The 23,230-nt window shown below is 48.1% G+C and overlaps 1 long non-coding RNA gene across 1 annotated transcript in view; it reads right to left on the bottom strand.

The window, feature by feature from the left end:
- Positions 1 to 21,680, bottom strand: part of LOC144782954 (uncharacterized) — a 65,051-nt gene extending 43,371 nt beyond the window's left edge. Inside the window, exons 1-2 of the long non-coding RNA XR_013601333.1 lie at positions 21,377 to 21,680; positions 16,623 to 16,763 (exon numbers count right to left, since the gene is read on the bottom strand). This is a non-coding gene — a long non-coding RNA (uncharacterized LOC144782954). The remainder of the gene's footprint in view (positions 1 to 16,622; positions 16,764 to 21,376) is intronic.
- Positions 21,681 to 23,230: the final 1,550 nt, after the last annotated feature.

The raw sequence follows: 23,230 nt of genomic DNA, 5'->3' as shown, positions 1-23,230 counted from the left end.
AGCCGGCAGGTAGGAGAGGTTGGAATGGGGAGGGCGGTAGATAAGTATTCCAGAGCAGGAGGTGGACGAGGAAAAATGGATAGTAAAAGGTAGACCCTCTATGCAGTCAATAGGGTCATATGTAGGGAAGGAAGCCGTCCATTTGGATTTGTGGATTAAGGCAACACCACCCCCCTGTTTACCGTTTGGTCTATTGGCGCAGGCGATGCTGTAGCCGTCCGGCAAGGCAAGAGTAATGGTGGGGTTAGTGGTCTCGTTCAACCAGGTTTCAGTTAAGAAAAGCAGGTCCCAGTTGTTGTCCTGGAGGGACTGCCAGATGTCAATAGCATGTTTATTCAGAGACCTGCAGTTAATCAGTGCCGCTCTGAGGGAAAGAGAAGGGTCGGCTCCATGGGAGGAAGCAGAGCACCGAGCGAGAGCCGGGCCAAGAGTTGAGTCCAGAGAGGATAGTGAGAACTGGCAGGTTTCACATACGTACATGTGGCTCTGGGCGTCCGGGATAGACCAGAGGCAGGTGGGGCAGGGAGGGGGTCTCAGAGAAAGCAACATGGCCTGAGAATGGATTGTGGGGGTAGTGCTGGTGAGTCGGGCAAGGGAACCGGCCCCGGTCGCGTCATGATCGCGGACGAGCGCAGACGAGCTTGCCTTAAGCACGCCTTCGGCGCGCAATCGGCGCGCCCGCTGCGCTCGTCCGCTGCGCTTCCGGTAGATACACATGTATAAAGTGAGGGGGCGTGGCCTCGAAGTGGGCGTGTCCCTGTCGCAACGAGGACAATGGCGGGAGAAGTGGATCGGCGATTTTCGCCCGTTTCTAGCGCTCGTTTTTGCTGCAGAAGGGTACCTGCACACTGTACTCGTGTGTCAGGAAGTGAAGGTGGGTGCAGGTTAAAAACACAGAAATGCACTTTTAAAATGAAGAGCTGCGCAAAGTTCTAACTACTCCCGGCTGTGCCTCAGGAGGTTCCGTGATTAATCTGCCGCGCTAGTGATCAGCGCGCTATTTGTAGGTCGGCAGGGGGCGTGGCCTCGAAGTGGGCGTGTCCCTGTCGCAACGAGGACAATGGCGGGAGAAGTGGATCGGCGATTTTCGCCCGTTTCTAGCGCTCGTTTTTGCTGCAGAAGGGTACCTGCACACTGTACTCGTGTGTCAGGAAGTGAAGGTGGGTGCAGGTTAAAAACACAGAAATGCACTTTTAAAATGAAGAGCTGCGCAAAGTTCTAACTACTCCCGGCTGTGCCTCAGGAGGTTCCGTGATTAATCTGCCGCGCTAGTGATCAGCGCGCTATTTGTAGGTCGGCAGGGGGCGTGGCCTCGAAGTGGGCGTGTCCCTGTCGCAACGAGGACAATGGCGGGAGAAGTGGATCGGCGATTTTCGCCCGTTTCTAGCGCTCGTTTTTGCTGCAGAAGGGTACCTGCACACTGTACTCGTGTGTCAGGAAGTGAAGGTGGGTGCAGGTTAAAAACACAGAAATGCACTTTTAAAATGAAGAGCTGCGCAAAGTTCTAACTACTCCCGGCTGTGCCTCAGGAGGTTCCGTGACTATCAGAGAAGAGGATGCTGACAACTACAATGTCCTGAAGAGTGCTGTTACAGATGGGTTTGGCCTAACCACTGAGCAGTACAGGTTGCTGTTCTGAGACACTCAGAAGGCACAGACCCAGGACTGGACAGACTTTGTAGATTGTGCTACTAAGGCTCTGGAAGGATGGTTACTGGGCAGTAAAGTAAGTGACTTTGAGAGGGACGGGTGGAAAAAGAAGCTAGGAGGTCTTATGCGTGGATCAATTTTGGCATATTTATTTAAATCTTGGTGTACAAACTACAAAATAAACACAGGTGAGCCTTTGTGGGTGTTGTGTTCAGATTGTTGCTGAGCTTCCTCTTCTGGTTTTCCTCTTCTCCGGGTGGATGGCGTTGACGTTCCCCGGGTAGCGTGTAAAAAGAAGAGACAGAGGCGGTAAGTGTATTTGTTACGGTTTGTAGTTTGGCCAAAAGAATACCATCACCAGGGTGGTAGGGTTCACCGGGTGCACTCAAGGTAAGGTTAGTGCAGGAATTGGGAAGATTTAGTGATATTCAGTAAGGGAAAACAAAACGATACAGCTTTCTGTAGCTCGTTCCATACTTCAGAACACAAGCTCACACACATGGTTACGAGAGTTACAGCGGTCTAGGAAGCCACCATAAGATTAGTCACCAGTCCGGACTAGGGCACGTAAAGAACAGAACGTCAGGGCTAACACTCTTTATGCTTACACCCGCTTTTCTCAAAGTAGAAGAATACCGAGGGACAGAAAGTCAGGGCTATCAAACGTCACAGTGCGCCCACTCCCCTCCCAAAAGCAAAACACGTTTTAAGGCAAATTAAATCCCTGTGCCCGTACTCCCGCTACGGTTAACTCCCTCCCCCACCCCCTCGCCCTATTCACATACCGCGTATGCCGTAACTCTCCAGAGTTACGGCGGCATACAGGCGTCCTCCGGGGACGTCCACCAATCCTCCGACCAGGCTTCTGCTTCATCAGTGGCAATGTCGTCCTTGTCTTCTTTGGGACCGGCGCTGCTCTTGGGTCGGTCCTTATTTGTTCTGGTCTTTTCTTGCTGCTGGCTTTCTTGGTTTCTCTTGTCCGGGTTCAGTGTGTCCTCCTCCTCGATCTTGGCATCTTCCGGGTACTCCTCTTCTCCCACCAGGTCTGCCTTTTCCGCTCTCCCATCTCCTCCCATTGGTCGGCTGAGCGTTCCTGCACAGAAGAGGAGTTAGGGTTAGTTAACCCCCTTCTTGGCTGGCGCTGAGGACTGCAATACATCCTGTGAATCCCGTCGGGGTTCTATCATGGGGTGAAGTCGGACTCCTCCTCACAGTGTCTATACAGGATTGTATAACCTTATAATGAGAGAACAGATTCTTAATAATTGTCAGAACCAGTTATTGCATCAACACCTGATTGACTCTGATTTGACCTCTCCACAAGAATTCGGTAAGAGGGCAGACAAATGGGTCAGAACCAGGGTGAAGCAGAAGGTACAGAACCAAGGTGGTGACCAGAAAAAGCAAGACCAAAAGGGTGGGGAGAAAGCAAAAGACCAGAAGTCTTCCCAAGGTACCCAAAAAGCTTCTAATGGTGGGGGTCCCCAACAATCCAAAAAGAAAGAAGGTCCAAAGAAACCCTGGTGCAAGATTTGTAAAGTTAATTCTCACTGGGCCAGTGATTGCACCAAAAAGGAGACAGCTCCAGCCACCATTGCCCCCAAGGCAACTGTTTCCCCTAGCTCAGCTCCAAGTGGTGGTTCTCAACAGAAGGGTGTGGTAAGGTTAACTCTGGGAACTGAGATGGACTCTGGCCTAGTCAGAGTACCAACTCAAGCTGTTTTGATCTGTGATGGAGGCATGGATATGTCCTTCCCTGTGAGTCCCAATAACTTGGGCAAGTACAGACAAACTTGTTTAGTCAATGAAAAAGAGGCTCATGCCTATAGGGACACAGGGGCTAGTGTCACCATGGTGATACCTGACTTTGTGAACCCTGGACAGATCATACTAGGTGAAACTTACCTAGTGACCGATGCTAGCATGTCACTACCGCACTTGATATGGCAGTTGTTAATTTCTCCTGGGGAGGGGTAACTGGCCTTAAGAAGGTTGTTGTTAGCTCAGACCTCCCTGTAGAATGTTTGCTTGGCAATGACCTAGAGACTTCAGCCTGGTCTGAAGTGGAGTGTAGGACCCATGCAGAAATGTTGGACATCTCAGCACATGTTCGTTCTGTGACTAGGCCACAGGTCAAAAATTGCAACACTGAACAGGCACTGGATTCTGAAATAATGGACCAGTTGCCTACCAGGAAAAGGAGCAGTAGGGTTAAGGCTGTGCCTTCCCCCCGGCCTCAGGATGAGGATCAGCCTTCTGAGAAAGCTGATTGTGGGCCTGAAGAAAGAACTGTCCTATAAGAGCTTGAGCCTGATCAGGTTGAGTTTCTTGGGACAGGGGTATCTTCCAGGGCATATCTGAGGAAGGCGCGGTTAGACTGCCCTTCTCTTGAACCCCTCAGACAGCAAGCTGCTGCTGAGGCTGCAGGGAATGCTAGTGGAACCCATAAAGTTTATTGGGATGAAGGGCTCCTGTATTCAGAGGCTAGAGACCCCAAGCCTGGTGCTTCCAGGAGGTTGGTCATATCTTTGGCATTCAGGGGCTTCTTTTTGACACTAGCCCATGATATTCCCCTTGCAGGACATCTTGGCCTGAACAAGACTTGGGACAGGCTTGTCCCTCACTTTCACTGTCCTCACATGTCAGAAGACACCAAGGAGTTTTGTCACTCCTGTGTGACCTGCAAAGACAGTGGCAAAGCAGGCAGCACTACAAAGGCCCCCATTATATCACTACCTGTGGTGGGGGTTCCCTTTGAAAGAGTTGGGATTGACATTGTTGGACCAATGGATCCCCAAACAGCCTCTGGTCACAGGTTTATTCTGGTGGTAGTGGATCATGCCACCAGATACCCAGAAGCTATCCCACTTAGGACCACTATAACACCTGTTGTGGCAAAATCCCTCTTGGGAGTTTTCTCAAGAGTGGGTTTCCTTAAGGAGGTTGTATCAGACAGAGGTGCAAACTTCATGTCTAGTTACCTGACTGCAACGTGGAAGGAGTGTGGAGTGAACTATAGGTTCACCACACCCTATCACCCACAATGCAATGGTCTAGTTGAAAGGTTCAGCAAGACCTTAAAGGGCATGATTAAGGGTCTCCCTGAAAAGCTCAGGCGGAGATGGGATCCTACTGCCCTGCCTTTTGTTTTCTTACAGAGGTCCCACAGAAGGGGGTTGGCTACAGCCCTTTTGAAATTTTGTTTGGGCATCCTGTAAGAGGACCCCTTTGTCTGGTGAAGGAAGGATGGGAGTTACCTCTCAAACTTCCCAAGCAAGACATTGTGGACTATGTACTTGGTCTCCGCTCCCTGATGGCAGAGTGCATGAAAAAGGTACCCTAAAACCTTGAGGCTAGTCAGGAATTGCGAAAGGCCTGGCATGACCAAAAGGCTATACTGACTGTTTACCAGCCAGGACAGAAAGTGTGGGTGTTGGAGCCAGTGGCCCCAGCAGCTCTCCAAGACACGTGGAGTGGACCCCACACTATTGTTGAACAGAAGGGAGAAGTCACCTATTTGGTAGATCTTGGAACTCCCAGGAGCCCCCATAGGGTGCTTCACGTCAACAGACTGAAACCATATGTTGACAGGGCGTGCATGAGCTTGCTCATGACTACTGATGAAGGACAGGAGGAAGAGAGTGACCCTCTCCCAGACCTGCTCTCTCAGAACCCTGATGATGGGTCAGTTGATGGTGTAGCCTTGGCAGGCAGCCTCACTGATCAGCAGCAGAGTGACAGTAGACACGTTCTGCAGACATACAGACATATGTTTTCACTGGCTCCAAGTCAGACTACCTGGTGCACTCATAAAGTGGACACTGGGTACAGTCTGCCTGTTAAAAGTAAGATTTACAGGCAACCTGATCATGTCAGGGACTGTATTAGGACAGAAGTCCAGAAAATGTTGGAATTGGGAGTAATTGAACCTTCAGATAGCCCTTGGGCTAGTCCAGTAGTCCTGGTGCCAAAACCTCACACCCAAGATGGTAAGAGAGAGATGAGTTTTTGTGTAGACTACAGAGGTCTCAATGCTGTCACTAAGACAGATGCCCATCCAATACACAGAGCAGATGAGCTCATAGATAAGATGGCCTCAGCCAAATATCTGAGTACATTTGATCTGACAGCTGGCTACTGGCAAATCAGGTTAGCCGAGGAGGCCAAGCCAAAAACAGCATTTTCAAACCCGGTGGACATTATCAGTTTGTGGTAATGCCCTTTGGTCTGAAAAAAGCACCTGCCACATTTCAAAGGTTGATGAACAAAGTCCTCTCAGGCCTGGATGACTACTGTGCAGCTTATCTTGATGATATTGCTGTCTTTAGCTCCACCTGGGAAGATCACCTGATCCACCTAAAAATGTTTTGGAGGCCCTGCAAAAGGCAGGCCTAACTATCAAGGCTACCAAGTGCCATATAGGGCAGAGTCAGGTTGTATACCTGGGCCACCTTGTAGATGGAGGCCAGATTCAACCATTGCAGAGCAAAATCCAGACCATAATGGACTGGACTGCTCCAACCACCCAGACTCAGGTCAGAGTTTTCTTGGGCCTGACTGGGTACTACAGGAGATTTGTCAAGGGGTATGGTTCCATTGTGACACCCCTTAATGACTTAACTTCTAAAAGAATGCCCAAGAAAGTTCAGTGGACAGTCAGCTGTCAAAAGGCATTTGGTGACCTGAAGTAGGCCATGTGCACTGCTCCCATTCTGCAAAGTCCAAACTACTCCAAAGAATTCATTGTTCAAACAGATGCTTCTGAGTTGGGTGTAGGAGCTGTGCTATCACAATTGCATAAAGAAGGTCAAGACCAGCCAGTAGCTTTTATAAGCAGAAGGCTGACCCCTAGAGAGAAACGTTGGTCAGCTATTGAGAGGGAGGCCTTTGCTGTGGTTTAGGCCCTGAAGAAGCTGAGGCCATAATTGTTTGGTATTCCCTTCACAGTTCAGACAGACCATAAGCCCCTCTTGTGGCTAAAACAAATGAAGGGTGAAAATCCCAAACTGCTCAGGTGGTCCATTTCCCTACAGGGGATGGAATTTACAGTGGAACATATACCTGGGAGTAACCATGCCAATGCAGATGGACTATCCAGATATTTCCACTTAGAACATGAAGACTCAACTGGTCAAGGTTAGTTTAATGTCCCTGCCTTGGGGGGGGGGGGTGTTAAGAGATCAGGGTCTGATTCCTATTGTTGCCCCCACTTTTTGCTGTGATTCACTTGTTTTTCGACTTTAGTATGGCTGTGGTCCTGCAAATCAGCCTAGCTGTTCTCTCTCTAAATTGATACCATGTACTTTAGGTACATACCAGATTGGTTACTGGGTCACCCTTGTGAGCCCCTGTATAGTGTACCATAGGTACCCAGGGCATAGGTGCACCCTAGGCCTACCAGGGGCTGCAGCATGTATTGTGCCACCCCTGGTTTGCCTTCCAAACTGACACCACAGGTCTGTTCTTACAGTCTGGATAAGGTGGTGTAAACACCCCTTACTTAGATATAGTATACCTATATCTATATACATATATAGACACATATGCACCTATAAGCCACTCCTAAGGCAGACCTCGACAATCCTGGAGGTAGAGTGCTTGGTTTTATGTGAGAGGGTGCCCTAGCATGAGCTGAGCCCCTATGATATAGCCACACCATATACTCTTAAGTGCATTATAATCCTCGCGGTTAATTCTAACTTTGGTTTGGCTTCATCAATACATGTTGTGTAATGTGTCAAACACTTTGGAATACTACCCCCTCGCCAGTCCTGGTGGCGGTGGTAGCATTCCACCCTTCTAGAGGGAGAAGACATGTAGTTACTGTTAAACCCGGTTAAAGTTAAACAGAGCCCCAGCATCAAAAAATGGATGCTTCTGCCACAGACACGAGTCTGCCCTCCTGCTTCTGGACGAAACTCTGGCAGGGGAGGCCTGGACAATAGATGTCCTGTCCAGGGAGGTGCTGGCACCTCCCCAGACAGGCTTTAGTGTATTGGGGTAGGGAGGGCTGCATTCAGTGAATGCTTTCCAGACACTGCCTGGGGCACACAAGGTGCTCCATGCATTTCCCAGTTCAAACCGGTTGCTGTGGTGCTCAGCCCCAGCTCTGGCGCAAAACTGGACAAAGGGAAAGGGGTGTAACCACCAACTCCCCAGGCCCACCCATAGGGGGACCTTAGAGTTAGTCCAAACCCTAAACTTACTATAAGTATAGAACCCCAGTCCCTAGGACTTTAGATTACCCTGGACGAAACTCTGAAACATATATCCTGGACCTTGGACATTCCATTTCAACTGGTAGACGGAAGACATCTCCCTTGTGGTCAAGGAGTGACCACCCTGTTCAAACAGGCACCAACAGCAACTTTGCCGGTCTGCATTTTTGAGGCTCCGACCAGATCCCGAAGAATCTGTGACACAGGACATGGACTTCCAGACATCTCTGACCCCGACCTTCATTCACAGCAAAGCTGAGACCCGTGGCGGACACGAGAGATGTGGGACCGGAACTCCTGGGTGTGAGAAGCTGGCCTGGTATATGATGTTCACTATTCTAGTGAGCACCTTGCACCAGTCCAAACAACCCTTATGGTGATGGTTGTAAAGTCAACCTTATAGACCAGGTATCCTAGTGGTAGCATGGACAAAGCAGTCTTAGGCTAAAACTTCAGAGAGCATGTGAAGCAAGCTGTTTTACCAATATAATCCCTTGAATACCAGATGAAAGGCCACCACACAAGGTATATATATAAAATATATATGTATTTATTTTTAACACAACCTCTCTGCACTCTTTATGAGGTAAGAGTTCGAGATACAGCACAAGTTACTCAATAAGCATACTAAAAGTTGCACAAATACAATTCTGCCCTAGGGACTTCACGAACCATATACTAAGTAAGTGGTATAAGAACCACTTCAGGAAAGGTGAGTAGGCCTAGGGCCTAGGAAATCGCTGAGGCTACACTGAACAACCTAGGGATTGGAATTAGGAGACCCACGGGATGCGTGTGCAGTGTCTAAACACACACACGAGTTACCATAGAGTTTAAATGGGAGCGTAAAAGTTACAAAGTAATAGATTTCGGGCACTTCCGGATGGACTACGGGAAAACCCTGTTAAACTAGGACACTTGGATAGTTGATACCCATGGGAGCACCAGAGTACTCGAGTTACCTCACCCAGGGAAGCTGAGTGCATAGGTGTGAAGTCGTGTCGGGTTTCGTCGCTGTTTCCTATGGAGCGCTGCAAGAAAGGCTGCAGGTGACCAGGAGGAAAGTGTCCGGGTGGATCCAAGGGTGGATCGGAGTCGAGAAGAACCTGAAAGCAGAGGGGACAGAGTCTGGGTCACTAGCCAGTGACCAGGAAGGAACCAGGCGATGTCGAGATGCAATCAGGTGAAGAAGTGAAGCTTGTCTCTGCAGCTACGTGGACTAGGAGGTGTTGATGATGACCAGGAGCTGGATACAGTCTTTCCCACAAAGGATCTAGCAGTTGGTGGTGTCGGTATCCGGATTAGACCCAAAAGGCCTTGGCAAAGGCAACCCACGCAGGAAGTGAAGATAGGCTTCTGTTCAGACCAGCAAGGTCTGGGGTGCTTCTCTTTCACAGGGAAGCTGGAGCAAGACTGGAGAAACCAGGCAAGCATTGTAGTTTCAAAGGATGTCTTCAGAGGGGCCACTAGCCAACGGGCTAGCAACCGCAAAGACGCGTTGAGGAGAAATGCAGGCGCAGGCCCCACGCGGCACTCATGAAGTGTGGAGGGCTGAGCTTCAGTGCAAATGCTCCTTGGGTCTGGGGTTTTCAACCCCCAATGCACAACTTCGAGGGAACCTCAGAAGCTGCACAGTTAGAAAAAAGCAGGTAGTTCAGGATGTCCGGTCCCACGTCGCTCGTGTCCGCCACGGGTCTCAGCTTTGCTGGAGTTGTGGGTCGCAGTCAGAGACGTATGAGAATCCAGTTCCTGGGTCGCTAAGTCTTCGGGATCCGGCTGGAGCATCGACAAAGCAAACCAGGAAGTTACTGGTGATGCCTGTTTGCACAGGGTGGTCACTCCTTGACCACAAGGGAGATGTCTTCAGTCTTCCAGTCGATGTGGAACGTCGAAGGTCCAAGAGTTCATGTCAAAGTTTCTTCCAGGATAAATCTAAAGTCTCTAGACTCAGCTCCTATCTTTATACTAAACTAAGGGGCTGGATTACCTGCTAGGTCCCTCCTATGGGTGGAACCTGGGAAGGGGGTGGTTACACCCCTTTCCCTTTGTCCAGTTTTGCACCAGAGCTGGGGCTGGAGTTCCCCAGCAACTGGTTTGAACCGGGCTATGCGTGGAGCACCTTGTGTGCCCCAGGCAGTGTCTCATTTCATCCAACCCACCCTGCGCCAATACACTAAAGCCTGTCTGAGGAGTTGCTCGCACCTATCAAGGCAGGGAACCTATTGTCCGGGCCTACCCTGCGGGAGTTTCGTCCAGCAGCAGGAGGTCAGACTCGTGTCTGTGGCAGCAGCATCCATTTTGTGATGCTGAGGCTCTGTTTAACTTTAACCGGGTAAAGCAGTAACTACATGTCTTTTCCCTCTAGAAGGGTGGTATGCTACCCCCGCCACCAGAACTGGCGGGGGGGGGGGGTAGTATTCCAAAGCGTATGACACCTTACGCAACATGTTTTGATAAAGCTAAACCAAAGTTAGCATTAACTGCGAGGATTATAATGCACTTAAGAGTATATGGTATGGCTATATCATAGAACAGCTATAAGGACATGGTTCCGAAAGCTGCAGACAGGCTCATTGTCAAGGCCTGCCATAGGAGTGACTTATAGGTATATATGTGTCTATATATAGGGGTAGATATAGGTATACTATATGTAAGCAAGGGGTGATGATTACACGACCTTGCCCAAGCTGAGTGATCAGCCTGTGGTGTCAGTTTGGATGGCCAGCCAGGGGTGGCATAATACATGCTGCAGCCCCTGGTAGGCCTTGGATGCACCTATGCCAAGGGTACCTATGGTACACTATACAGGTGCTCACAAGGTGACCCAATACCCAATTGGATATGTACTTAAAGTACATGGAGTCCATTTTACAGTGAGAGCAGATAGCCTGGGCCCTGATTAGCAGGATCCCAGGCCAACTAAGTCGAAAACCAGCTAAGCACTAGGGAAAAAGTTGGGGGTAACCATAGTCAGATGTCCACCTTCCTACACTGGACATCCTGCATTTTGCTAACTGCATGAACTCCCGAGGTAACTCACAGTTGTGCATTGGGGTGCTTGAAGCCCCGCCCCGAGCACCATTTGCACCAAAGCTCAGAGGCCCACGCTCCACGAGTGCCCCGTGGGCCTAATTTGTGCATTTTGGCTCAACGCGTCTTCGCGGTTCCTGTCCTGTTGGCTAGTGACCCCCCAAGAAGACCAATCTTGAATAAAACTTGCTTTTCTGGTTGCTCTAGGCTTGCTCCAGCTTCCCTGCAAAGGAGATGCGCCACAAACCTTGCTGGTCTGCAACAAAGCCATTCTCGATATCCTGTGTGGGTTGCATTTGCCAAGGCTTGTTGGGTCCAATCCAGATACCGACACCGCAGTCAACTAGATCCTTTGTGGGACAGCTCGAATCCAGCTCCTGGTCATCGTCGATGCCTCCTGGACCTCGTGGCTGAAGAGACAAACTTCACCTTTTCACCTGAAATCACCCGACATTGGCTGGCAGCTTTCCATCGCCATCCTGGTCACTGGCAAGTGACCCAGACTCTGTCCCTTCTGCTTTCAGGTTGTTCAGATCTTCGATCCACCCTTGGATCCACCCGGACACTTTTCCTCTGGTCGCCTACAGCACGTCTTTGCAGATCTCCATTGAAATCGTCGATGAAACCTGACACCAAAAGACACCTATGCACCTGGCTTCTGTGGGTGAGGTAACACGAGTACTCTGGTAGTCTCGAGGGTATTGGCCCTAAGTCTTAAAGGGTTCCATCGTAGTTCATTTAGAAGTGTCCTTAAATTGTAAATTTGTAACTTGTTCTTTTCCCACGGAAAGTCAATGGTAACCAGCGGCTGTGTTTAGCCACTGCACGTGTCTCCCGTGGGCCTCCTACTTCCTAACCCTTGGTTGTTCCTAGAAGCCTCAGCGATTCCACAGGCCCTAGGCCTTCTTTCTATCCCAGACGTGGTTCTTATACCACTATTTTAGTATATGGTTTGTGAGGCCCCTAGGGCAAAAAGTATACTGTGCAACTTATCGTATGCTAATTAAGTTCCTTGTATTGTACTTTTACCTCTGACCTCATAAAGAGTGCAGAGGGGTTGTGTTTAGAATTAATACATATATATTTGATATATACCTTGTGTAGTGTGCTTTCATTTGGTACTCAAGGGATTATAATTGGTAAAACAACTAGCTTAATTCGCTCTCTAAAGTCTTAGCCTGAAGACTGCTCGCCATTGCTACCCCTACAATAGCTTTCTTTATGGTTGACTTTACAACCACCATCAATAAGGGTCGATTAGACTGGTGCAAGGTGCCCACTAGAACTAGTGGACATCATATGCCAGGCTAACTTCTCACATATGCCAACTGTGATCCCCGCATCTAGCCAACCTATGCCTCGAAGTCCACCCCGTACATGAAGTGTAAGCAGTTCATAAGACCAGTACATCTTATCGGAAGTCATTGTCTAGTTGTTTGTCCACAGAGGTTGGAGTCTCCAGGAGCAGGCCTCGATAATTGGCCCATTGTTGCTAGATTTTAGGTGGTTTCTGAGGAAATCCCCTTGCCTTGAATATAGGTATCTCTAAGCCTATACAAAAGTCTATACCCCTCTTCCATACACCCAGTGGTGGGAGAGTCGGCCCTCTAAAGTCCAGCTATGTCCTGCTTAGCCTGGGTAATACCAAGAAACAATTTGTGACGTGTATATCTGTTACCCCCAATCTCATCCGTGGTGTGCAGAAGGATTAATTTTGGGGGCATGAGAGGGTCCCAGGCCTATACCTCACTCAAACACTCCACAACCCCCGTGCCACATCGTAGGAAAATGGGGGAGTCCACAATCCCCATTCTCCAAAGCCCGTGCCGGGTATAGTATTTGCGATGAAGGTATTTGAATTGGATAAGATGTAGGCTCCACGTGGGGACTCTAATGCCTCGGTCCAATCATCATCATCAATCTGACCTTGAACGCTCTGCCAAGCAGCACAGAGAGCATCTAAGGTGGTAATGCTATTGGTGATTAGGGATTAATATATCATAATAATTTTATGATCTCCAAGGTCTACAATGAGCTGTTTGCCCTTAAATGGGTTAAACTCCAGAAGAGCCACGAGGTCCTTGATATAGCGGGTCAAGGCATGGCGACATTGTAAATATTTATAGAATTGACAATGGGGCATGGAGAATTCACCCTGCAGGTCTTGGAAAGATTTCTGAGTTAGGCCTCACATGATGACCTCTAATATGGAAATGCCAATATTGTCCCAGCCCCGAAACCCGGGGAGATTTGCCACTTGGGGAAGGAGTCCATTCTGCCACAACAGAGTCTCTCGCATGAGGTGACCCCACCCCTCATCCGACTCAGTGATTCTCTCCATACCAAAATCACCACCCTCGTCGCAGGCAGCAAAGCCCAAAACTCTGAACGGGTATAGAGATAGGAGTGAAGGTCGGTATCTCCCATCATCCATTGATCAGCCACGTAGGCTGGGTCATCCCTGGTGCAGTACCACCGCTTGTTAAGCATCAGCAGATGTGAGACTGAGTGGTAGGACTTGATGTCTGCTGCAGCTATGCCTCCGCAGTAGGTGGACTGAAAGCAGGTGCGTAGGGCCACCCAGGAAGCGCTGCCTCTCCATAGAAACGGACCCAGGAGCGCATTAATCTGCCGGAGCCAAGCAGTGGTATTCTGGTATGGGTGGCTCTGTAGTTGATAGAGAAGGCGGGGGAGGGAGACCATCCGGAAAATGGCAGGTCAGCCATAAAGCGACAGGGGCAGACGTGACCATGATCTCACCTCTGTAGTCAGTTGTTCCGTCAATGGGGCCAAGTTGTGATCCCAAGAGATAGGTTGAGTGCTGGACAAAAATGCATGCAGGTATTGCAACTCTGATGATTAAGTCAGCCTCCCACGAACCAGACCTGAAGGTCCCCGCAATGGCCACAGAATAGACTTGCCGACGTTTATGTATGATCCTGTTGTTTCCCTGTAGACTTGCATAATTTGAAGGATCCTGGGACCGTATCTAAGTGTGTCTGTTAGGAAGAAAAATATGTCATCTCCGTATAGCGCAATGCGATCGGAGACCTCCCGCGACCACTCAAAGCCCCAGACAAGAGCATGAATTCTAACCAAGGCAGCTAAAGGCTTCATAGCCAGGGCGAATAGAAGTGAGGACAGGGGACAGCCCTGCCTCGGACGACGCCGAACTGGGAACAGGGGAGAAACTAAACCCGCCACACGTACTACTGCTATAAGGTCTGTATATAACAGGAGAGCAGACAGATAAGTCCAACTGACTGAATCGAAGACCTTAACAGTACTATTGTTAAAATGCCAATAAAATATAAAGGACCTTCAAGACTGAGATAAAAAGGCAGGATGTTTAGGGAGGAGGATGAAATAGGCATGAATTGAAATCAGGAGTGGATAACACAAAAGGCAAGGGTTGAGGCAAAGAGATAATGCACCTACTTTCACCTGTGGCTTGAGAGTAGTAGGGGATGGTGCTTGTGATTCCAAAGAACACAACCCTGTCTGTTCTTTCAAGGGCAAAGCCCGAAAAATGCAATAAATAATAAGGAATCAGCACCCATCCAAGAAGTGTTTTCTTAGTAATTTCAAATGTCCACAATACATATAAGAGTACACGGTCTTGTGAGAAATAAGTCCGGACTTTGGTAGGATTTTCTTTTCAAAATTCTTTATTGTTGTGATGCAAGACAGGAAAAAATCCAAGAACACATATGGATTTCCTTCTTAGCCGACGCATTCGTCTCAAACATTGAGACTTCTTCAGGGCTCAAATAATGAGTAATAGTCAACAGTCAGTACATCTCGATATGGGTTCTTGAAAGCAGCAAAATAACCTAATTTCTTTGTATCTTGATTAAATAGGTTCACAAAAATGTAACTTGTGCAGGTTCAGGGGTCCCTGTCTATAACCTGCTTAGACTTGTGCTGCTGTTCTTACCGTACTCAATCTTGTTATGCAGGAAGAGGCATGGTAGCCAGCAAAAATAACACATCACAGGTAGGGCAGCATCATCGAGATGCTGCCCTACCTGTGATGTGTTATTTTTGCTGGCTACCATGCCTCTTCCTGCATAACAAGATTGAGTACGGCAAGCACAGCAGGTTATTTTGCTGGATGGGTGCTGATTCCTTATTATTTATTGAAATCAGGAGTGGGCAGCTTTGGTATTCGACACCCTTACATTCGGTAGCATCGACTGTGGACTTTTGAACAAAACTTTGTGCCCTAGCACTTTTACAAATTAAGAACTAGGTGCATTGGTATGGAAGAGGGGACATGTGTTCTTAGTTGCCACATGGGGGTCTTTGGAAGTCAGGGGGTACAGGCCCCCCCCCTGGCCGTATTTATTAAAATATAAAAACAAATCAAAAATTTTAATAAAATAAACATTTCTGACAATTATTAAAATGCACATTTCAGAACATTAGATTGACATCCGTTTCGACATGGTATGATGGGCTAACCTTAACAAATATCTAGTACAGCGTGTTTCCTAACCGAATCTAAACATCCTGAAAATTAAACTGCATTCTAATAATAAAGTCGTACGGCAAGGTCGTCAACCGGTGTCAGATCCTTTTACAGCTGCGCTCTCACGTTCGAGATGCGCATGCGCAACCCAGGGCACGTTTCGCCCACGTGCGCTCCCTGAACTCCATTTAACCATAACAGGAGGGCCCAGACACTCGCGCACCTTAGTGACGTCATAGTGTTGTGAGGGGTGGCTACCAGCCTGAGGAAAGCGTAGACTCCCTCCCCCGCACCCTTTAAAATACGGGATATCATATCCTGCCCCATAAGTTCTGAGAGAGACCAATGGCCCCTCCCGCGGGCGGCCCCTTTCGTGAATGGGTCCGCCCCCCCGTAAGGACCTTAAAATGCTGCTCACCGATTAATGACCTTACCGCCACAGGCCAGGTAGTTGACCGACTATCTGGCCCCCCCCAACCGCCTACATTGAAAGGTCATATCTTCCTAATCAAGAAACCCCCTACCCCTGCTAGTTTGCTCCCTATCCTTAGGACATTCCTTGACTGTCAACTGGACCCCCCACCCTGTGAGTAGAGACAACCCCTCCAATAATCAGCCGACTGGCAATTAAGGTGTTTGAACTAATTTCTCAAACCAAGTGTTGATCCTCTTTATCGAGTGATTCTTCACCGAGTGACTCCGTGCACTCGCCTAGTCCCCCCCCCTTGTACGTGCAGCCTGGGGAAAAACTGCCCCCTTATGGTGCAGTCTGGGTCCTATCATCGTTACCCCATGTCCTATAATGCATGAGGGTGTGGGGGCACGCCTATCGAGGATCCCTGGCTGTGACCGGGGGTATCCTGGTACTATCATTCTACCCCTCCCACTGGCATACTGTACAGTCTGCTAACCATCCACACCTAGCCACTACGCTCTGGAAAGTGCTAAGTGTATGGTACACTTTTACTATGGAAGTCCCCGCTTCCTGAACAGGGGAAATGAGGCGTTGCATAGGCCTATCATTCCCGGTGTTGCAGAGGCCAGGAATGCACACCCTTGTGTACTGTTCCATCTCTACCGTTGTCAATACCAATTGGCGATCTATGCATATACCATGCTGACACTGGTGGCCCTGCGTGCACAGGCGCCGTTACTGTAGGTATACAATTTCCTGTTAAGGCAAATACTGCCATTTTTTGTGAAGCAACATCCTGCTACATTACTGCCGCCAGCCCAATTAAGGGCTTACACACCAAAACAATCAGCTCCGTGTTGGCACCTCCTGCGTCTTTTGATCGCTCGCCCATCACACTTGCGTTGTTGCTTGCCATCCTCTACCTGACGTAAGCATCCCTTGGGCTGTCCACCTGTAGCAGCTGTTGTGATGTGGAGCACTGCAGATATCCACCATGGACCCGGCCATACATAAATGGAAAAGATAAACACAAACCATTAGTGTTTCTGGCGATAACTGCTGTACACGTGCTAATCTTACATTGCCATCACTTGCTACGTTTGCGATACGATTAGCGTCAGATGCATACTCTTAAACACTTCCGACTAAGTGTTGAGCATAGCCTCAGTTTGTGTCCCCTGTAGCGTGACTGGATTAGTGTTATGAAGCGTGCCCTGTAAAATGGCCTTCGTTAACAAATACCACCCAGTGTGCAGTGCAGTGACCCAAAGCCTGGAGTCCCCAGTGAATCCCATAGCGCCCTCATGACTCCTTAAGGATGATTATGATATCAGTTTAAAAGGAACAATCTGTTTGGATTAGCACCCCCCCAACCACAACTTGATGAGCTATACGTATTCTAAGTATCGAACCCCTCGCACCTGACTGTTGGCTTCGACCGTGGCTGACATTAGTAATGCGTAATATAACTAAGGGGCAACCATAACCTAAATATATTATCGTTATGATACCAAACTGAGCACCATTCCCTTAACAAGTTGCCTGAAACAGGTGGCCCTCCAGCTGCCCCACATGAATTTCCAATCAATTCATAGTATACTGCCACCTCTCGTAAATCATGCTGCAACATTAGTTTCAACAGATCAGGGTTTAATGCGTTACCGTTCATTAACCCATTCTGCCTCACCCAGTTCAGCCCTGGTCATATGCAAATCTGTCCGACCCTCCTGCCCATATAAGAGCACCAGCAGTATCAGAGATGGGATTTAGGCATGGTCACGACCTTTACCTGAAACTAACAGGCATACTCTGGAATGGCAATTTCCTGGCTGACATTTGGTACGGCTGACGTACTTAGGCAATAAAACAGGGGGGGAAGAATTTAGTGACAAATGCTGTTAAGTAGACACGCAAGTGCACGCAGGTGACCCAGAACTAGTATTGTCAATATTCCCGATAGATATATCCCTTACGTCGCCACTTTACCATGTTACCGTTGGTAAGTAGCATTACCTTTGTCCGGGGGCGTCAAGCGTTTTTTACCACTGTAACCAGGCTTAAATCGCACTGTGCCTGGTAATTTGTGCTACACATTTCATAGCTTTGTCCTGTCATCGAATCGAGGCCTACCACCTAGGCAAGTACGCCCGCAAGTGTAACTTGAATCAGCAAGCCCACCGGTCACCCCGAACTATCATTGTCGATTACGTAGACCACTCTGCCATGTTCCCGTTGTAGGTAGTATTAGCTTGGTCTGGGGGCGGATACCCAGGTGAAGCGGACACACAGTATTGTTTACTGAGATCACTCCTGTTGTACCAGCGGACACACAGTATTGTTTACTGAGATCACTCCTGTTGAACCAGACAGGATCTATTATTTTATGAACAGTGAGGACGTTCTGAAACAACAAAAATCCCCGCACCCAGAAAGAAATTTTGTGGGGGTGGCGGGGTCAGTGCAAGGAGGGTGTTAAACAGGGATCAGATTACAGTGCCCGCCCAGCAATTATGGTTACATTGTCTTATTACCACATAAATAGCAACCACGACTGTCTTGTCGCTGAGTCAGAAAGGAAAAAACAAGGGCACAGTAATTGTCATCCTAATGTCACAGCATTTAACCCCATGTGGGCAGCTTTTCATGCTCCTTGCACTCAACCAATCTGACAAATGATCGTTTAAAGTGTTCTTGCCCCCATGTAGGTATACAATGGGCAGCATCTCGGAGATTAGAATTAACATATTAAATGCATTTAGATGCAGTGCATCTAAATATAACATATTGTAAAGCGTGTTGATTATCCTGCAAATCTGTCATGGGTACAGCCCTCCTGTGCCTACATTGGACATTCTTGATTTAAAGAGAGAAAAAGATCTTCCAATTTCAGCAGGCAATTATTTGTGGCCCTGAACCATCCTTTTGATTAACTTGTGAGCTAAAAGCCCCATTGCCATATTGCTATCCCCAGTAGCAGGTGGTCACCCTGGCCAACTATTTACTGAACACACTTGTTTGTAACAGGTGTGGTAGGATGTGGGATAGTACTTTACCTACCCACACTATTCTACTTAACAGTCCCACTGCCTTATTGCTATCCCCAGTAGCAGGTGGTCACCCTGGTCAACAATTTACTGGACCAACTGGTTTGTAAACAGGTGTGATAGGATGTGGGGTAGTACCTTTCCTACCCCACTATTCTACTTAAATGAAAATTCGTGAACATCAGAGGCTGGCATATATCTGCCCAACCTCCTTACACCCGCATGAGGAAGGTGGTGAACTTAACATTTAAATGGTCTCCTTGCCTCAATTTAATATAATCACGGTGATATCACATACTAAAGCGCTACAGGATCTCAATAGTTAAGGGTAAGAATCCTGGCAATGAAAGGATACTGATAGAAGAAGAGGACATTAACATCGCACTGTGCATTTCTCATCAGGTCTATAGGCAGTGCTTTATGCATCACACTCCTTTGAGCATTAAGTGTATGCAAGCTGGCTAACCTTGGCCTACCGGATGCCTCCCTCTAAAGGCTACACTTAACCGTTGCTTTACTTTATATAACCCACTGTGGTAGCCAGTGAAGTTGTGCCGCAGCAGAAGACTACATTATGTGTCCTTTGGATACCTTACTATGCAATATGCGCCGCAGCACGTCCCGTGAATTGATCCAAAAGGAATAGCTACGCTCGCATCTCAAGAGAGCAGAAAGAACACACTCGTCGGATTAATTTAAATTGTGTATTTAGCACAGATCTGTTTTTAACCTATACAAGACGCATAGAAACCCCACTACCCATGTAATAGCAACATTAAATGTTTAGAGGAATTGTGACCACTGTTTACTTGGTGCCACTGCACCTACTGCACCATTCAACTCATGCCCTGCTGTCCACAAGCTAACAGTACTCGTAACTGCCTGTTCAGTAGCAAAACCTAGTAATATTCGGTGTTTAAACAGGGTTTTTAGAACTTTTGGGCCCCTGTGTCACTGCACCTGTTGCACCATTGAAATCATGAAGCTCAGTACTGTAAAGAAACTGTATTTTCGTTCACCTCTGCCCGACAGTTCTGCCTGCGCATGGAAATGATGTCTGTGAGGCGCACCTGGCCCTTGCAGAGACAATTCGGTTTAAACAATCATAAACGCAGTGTAATGAGCCAAATCCAGACTGGCTTCATTAACGCCAGGGACGGTTTCCAGCGTGAGTAATATTATAGACAAATTAGGAGTTCATATCCCAGACTCCTGCCAGGGACTAACATCATGCATATGAAAAGATGTGCTTTACACTAACTGTATATTCTCGCTGTATTGTGCGAATGGTGACGTTATTGGCCTATGAGCAATGGAAGGGGAAACCTATCGACGTGGGAATACCCTCCATTTAAATCATCTGCTTCTCATCCAGCTGTCTACCCTACTGTGAACCCACCCGGGCCACATTGCACGCGGAATCGCAGTGCATTTATTTATGCCCTTACATATAGCGCAGACTTTACCCGAAGGCTTCATAACGCTTACGATAGGAACATTCATACATGAATGAGAACAGTACCTGAGAACAGATTACAACAGCGTACGTTAATTATGTTAGGTAAAAGCGCAAATGCGAGCAAACAAAATATATAGGTGGCCAAAAGTGCACAGGCGGAAAATTTGACCAGCGTGTAGACCTTCAAAAACTGTGTTCAGTGCCCCTGACTTGCGTGATCCTTGGGCAATCACTTTATCTACCCATGTCTCCCCTATACAGTATCGAGTGCAGGAAGAGTAACTATACAGTCCGTGGCAAGAAATAAATATCAATCTACAACCCGCCATGTTGGTGCTTCATTTAAATACTAATAATACTAAAAAGCAATAAACATTGATAATGTACTTCATCGTTGTTTGCAGTCTGTCCCAATGAAAATGTACTGCATTATTTAACAAGGTGCAGGTGTGCATAACATAAATCAAACAACCTGCCAGCCTTGAATGCAAAATTACAAACATAAGTATTGTTCTTTTGCTGGCGCCATAAATCATACTAGTGATATTCACCCATTTCAGCTTCGCTTTGATGTAAGATAGGGGCTGGATTATCAGGAACTGCAACAACAGAATCCATTTCCCATGCTCTTTTGTCCACAAATACAGCACTAACATACAAATAAATTACGCAGTCTGTGCTGACTTTCAATCTCGGAATTCAAAGCTCCTTCAATGCCCAAGAGCTCAACAATTTTACTGAACTGCTCCTTATTGGCTGACAGGTAATATACGTTACACTGGCATTTTGCCCATACAGTTCTCTGTGCACACTGGCCATACTACCAGTCCCTTAATCCATCAATGAATTCCACCTCGGTCATTGCAATCCGCCACCATTAGCATCAGTTATAGCTGTTTTGCTAAGTCGGGGGAGGCCTGCCCATACATAACGCAAATCATCTGTCCATAGACCTCACCATATAAGCGATACTTCCACAGTGCCCAGTCCCCAAATTGCAGTTGGCCTTTGAATAATGTTACCCGTCCGTAGCAGGAAGACATGGTACCCACGCTGCCAATTACGACCACCTTCACACAATATGCTCACCTATGAGACAGCAGAGTGCTCCTACGCACGTTCCTCAGCCCCGCTCCGCAGCTTCTCTGTCCTCATTGTCCTCCCGACGGCCGAGGACCCGCGCCGATGACCCTCGCCTCCGAGCACCACCGGGCATTAAAACCGCCTCTCCTGTTTTCGTGCATCTCCGGGCGCTATCGCGACCTCCTTAACCCCGTCTTGGCTTGATGTCTGCACCACCTGTAGCAGGAAGATAAAAAGAAAATTACACAGCCCCACGGTGGGGCGAGGAGCGAGCCTGGGAGCGCGGGCACAAAGAGGCCGCTTCCCGCGCTCCCCAGACTTTTAACCCTTTCGCCGCCGCGGCCCCGCCCCCTCACCCCGGAAGTGCACAATTACTTCCGGGGTGAGGGCGCGGGGCAAGCGACCCCGAAAGGAACGGGGTGTGGGAGGGGCCGGGCCCCGCCATACTTGCGTGGGGGCCGATTGGCCCCCCCTTCTCTAGAGAGCTGCATGAAACCTGAAAGCACGTGACACAATCCAATACCTGTTAGTTTCAGTGAGGAAAATGTAATATACAATTGCCATTTTTATGGGTGGAGAACCTCCCTAATCCTTCCTTAAGGAGGTGTATTCACTGCAATCCAGCTGTGGCCATTTCTATTGAGTACACCGCGGGCAGTGCCAGTGGTTCACGTGGACAGTGCTGTATAGGAAAGGGGGCGACCATCTTCTACGAAATATTTTCGGCACCTACGTTTACTCTTGTGGAAATTAAGCACCTCTCTAAATCCCGTCCTTAACAGACAACCTCTCTGCCCTCAGTCCACACCACCCGCCCGACAAGTCAGAAGGAAAACTCCCAAGTCGCCTTCAGAGGCGTCCTATTGGACAAAGTGAGGCCTCCGTCCACACCAGTCGTCCAGAGCTAACTTGTCTTTACCGAAAAGAACAGCGCTGGCGTGGAGAAAGCTCCTCGCTCTGAAACTCAAGGGAGCGTTGCATGCTGCATTAGGGCCCTTCTTAATGTAAGTATTTCTCTCTCCTGCTTCAGTCAGGGAAAGGAGTGATCTGACTGTACCTTCGTAGACTGGGCCTCCTCACAGCGCACGTTTTCTGTGGCCTTTACTGCACTTGGCCCAGAGCAGCTACATAATAAAGGCCCCCTCACCTCTCTCAAATGAATTCCAGTTACGCAAAGGTAGAGCATGTTGTGTATTAATAAATACAAAATAGAGCTGCGATGGCTTTGGTGGGGTTGTGGTTTCAATGCTCTTCGAAACAAGATGCACAAATGTGAATCGCATTTTGGGGCATATTTACAAGGGCTTTATCTCAGCTGCGGAGATAAAACTATAGCCCTATTTACAAGAGGGTGCTAACATGCATAATCACATGTTAGCACCCTTTTTCCCAACGCCTCCCTTTGCATCTCTAATGAGACTACCTTGCAACTATTGCTGATGTTCACATCGCGATATTTACAAGGCAGCCCACGGGATTTTAGCATACGTTCGTTTTTGGAGAAAACCGCTGTTTTCTCCAAAAACTAATGTCTGCTAAAATGCAGACTTACCTATCTCTAACATTGGTATGGGTCGTATCAGCAAGTTTATTGCCGTTTTGCAGGGAACATCCCTGGAAAACCAGCGATGTTCCATGCAAAATGGCGATAACCTCTCTATCTCTGGAATTTTTATCGCCCTGGAGAAACGCGTTGTTAATAACGCGCTACTAGGGTGATAAATTCCAGAGATAGCCTGCAATAAGAAATTTATTGCTAAGCACGGCCAGCGAATAATATGCTCCTTTGTTTTTTAAACAAACGACAAAGTAAAGTGTTGTTTTTAGCATCGGCAGCTTGGAAGAGAGCATCCATTAGTA

The sequence above is a fragment of the Lissotriton helveticus genome, chromosome 9, assembly GCF_964261635.1.
Source record: "Lissotriton helveticus chromosome 9, aLisHel1.1, whole genome shotgun sequence".
Taxonomy (NCBI): Eukaryota; Metazoa; Chordata; class Amphibia; order Caudata; family Salamandridae; genus Lissotriton; species Lissotriton helveticus.
Note: the sequence above shows the minus strand (reverse complement) of the source record. Positions and strands in the feature narration are given on the sequence as shown.